Source organism: Loa loa (genome assembly GCF_000183805.2).
Source record: "Loa loa unplaced genomic scaffold supercont3.169, whole genome shotgun sequence".
Lineage (NCBI taxonomy): Eukaryota > Metazoa > Nematoda > Chromadorea > Rhabditida > Onchocercidae > Loa > Loa loa.
In genome coordinates this window covers 27193-29637 of record NW_018108349.1, presented here as the reverse complement: position 1 = coordinate 29637, position 2445 = coordinate 27193, and positions in this window count along the sequence as shown.

The window sequence follows — 2445 nt, the reverse complement described above, 5'->3', positions numbered from 1 at the left end:
TATATATATATATATATATATATATATATATATAGTAGTAGAGAGGNGAAGGAGAGAGAGAGAGAGAGAGAGAGAATTAATGCTGCTTGGAATAATTGTATGAATAAATGGATGAATTTTTGGATGTAACAGATTAATTTAATTATTAAATTTGTGATATTTGAAGTGTTTGAATAAAAGATTGGGATCACTATCGTAAAAATATTTTTTAAATGAAAAGAAATAAGCATATTTAAAATGAGCTAAACTAAAATGGGATGTGTTTGTTAACATTAAAATTCTCAAAGGAAAGAAGGAAAGTTACTTGAAATTAAATTGTTTTATCAATTATTAACTAGTTAGAAAAAATTAACTTATCGCTGATAAAACAATTGCAATTATATTACTATTTAAATACTATCAATGAATTGGTGCTGCAACACTACGGCATTATATATATATATATATATAACAAGTACGTATTTAAGAAAAATTTAAAAAAAAAGTTCACATATTTTTATTAATTTAATTCCATTTCTTATCAAAAGTCACCAATATTAATTGCGAAACAAAAAAAGAAAAAAAAACTGACAATAAATTTGATAATATTATCAGTAGTTACTAAAAATGTATCATTAACTGAAATCAGTAGTAAATGAAATAAACAACATTACTGCCAATAAATTTGATAATTCCAATTTACTTTTTCAAACATCTAATATTATCATTTATTTATTATCATTGATTAAATGTGAAATGAAAGCTATAGATGATTATAAGCTTTTATTTGCCCATTATTTTATGTCAATTACATTGAAATATTTCAATTAGAAAAATTTGTCTGATGAGCCAAAAGGAAGGTAAGATATTCCAAAAATTCTCAGAACAAATGTAGTTGAAAAAAAAAAGAGGAAGTTTAATTGTTGCAATGTTTGATGGACCGGTTTTGAAAAATCAAGATATTTGTTTGTTTGTTTTTTTTTTTTTTCTTTAAGAAAAAGAAGAAAATTGGATAACAAGAGGTAATGAGAGAACAAGACGGGTAATTAAAGAGATGCTATATGCTGAACTAAAAGTTAATTCGATGCAAAATTTATATGCATTGAAATATCTCGGATATAATACAAGGAATTATTCAAAATCCTTCGAGATAATTACACTAACATTCAGCACAATTGCAATTAACACACTTTGCAACGATAATTTCATTTAATTTAATGTGAAAAAAAAGCTGTTGAGTTGTATATGAAAAATTATCAATTATCAAAAACTATCAATTGGTATTTGGCATTTAGGCGAGGGAAACAACTCGATGAAAATTTGTAAAAAATATATTTCAACAATCGAAAATAAAAGAAGTTAACTGAATAATGTTAAAAAGAAAAAGAAAAAACGATCAACTGAACAGCAAAATATATCATTGATAGCTTTAATAAATTGAACGGAATAGTTGAACGGAACAGAACGAAACGAAACGGAACGGAACGGAAAGGAATGAAATTATGTTTCCATTTTCTGAAAATTAAATGAACAATTTATCTTTCGCTTGCAATTATCCGTTATATCTTGTTAGGATGAATGATTAGACAGACAGCACGGATGAATGAATTTCGATGTGAACAATTTCACAACGTATATAATTCATGTGTAAATGATGAATTCATTCCATTTTTTCAATTTTATTGGTAAATTTTGCATAGAAAACGATTTATGATAACTCTTCCGGAAAATCGAACCAGTATAACTTAATCAATTTCCTCATTTAACACAAAACTCGAAATGATTTCTTATCACACAAAGATAAAGAACAAAGTAAATAATAAAGAGAAAAACAAGAATAGTAAAACTTGCATTTGACGTTTTTTTTTTTAAGATCATTAATATTGTAATGGAAAGTTGGAATGATAAGAAGAAAGTGATAGTAATGAAGTAAAAAAGAAAAGAAAAGGCGAAAATTTTCAATTAATTCAGTTAATCATATGGAAAGAATTTTTTTTCAAAAAAAAAGTGATTTCAAAAAAGAAGAAAAATGGAATAAAAGATAATGAATGAAAAAAAATGTAACATAATTTAATACTGATAGAAAACTTTTCAAATTTGGGATTTGAACAATGAATTTAAAAAAAAGAAAAAAAATGAACATGCAGTAATGGTAATAGTAGAAGATAAGGAGGAAGAAGGAGATGAATGATGAATTTATGGATATCTTTATCCAAAACACAGATATCTATATCCTTATCCATAAACAAATATGATCCGAGATCGAGACGACGACACATATTCATTAGGTGACAAATGGATAGATCAATCTGATCATTGGATATATGTACGATAAGAATTTGTATTTTTTTTTTCATTTTTTTCTTGTTCTTTTTTTTTTTGTCAATAGCAACAAATAATAGAAGTACTAGTAATAATGATAGCAATAACAGTAATAATAATAATAGTAATAACAATAATAATAAC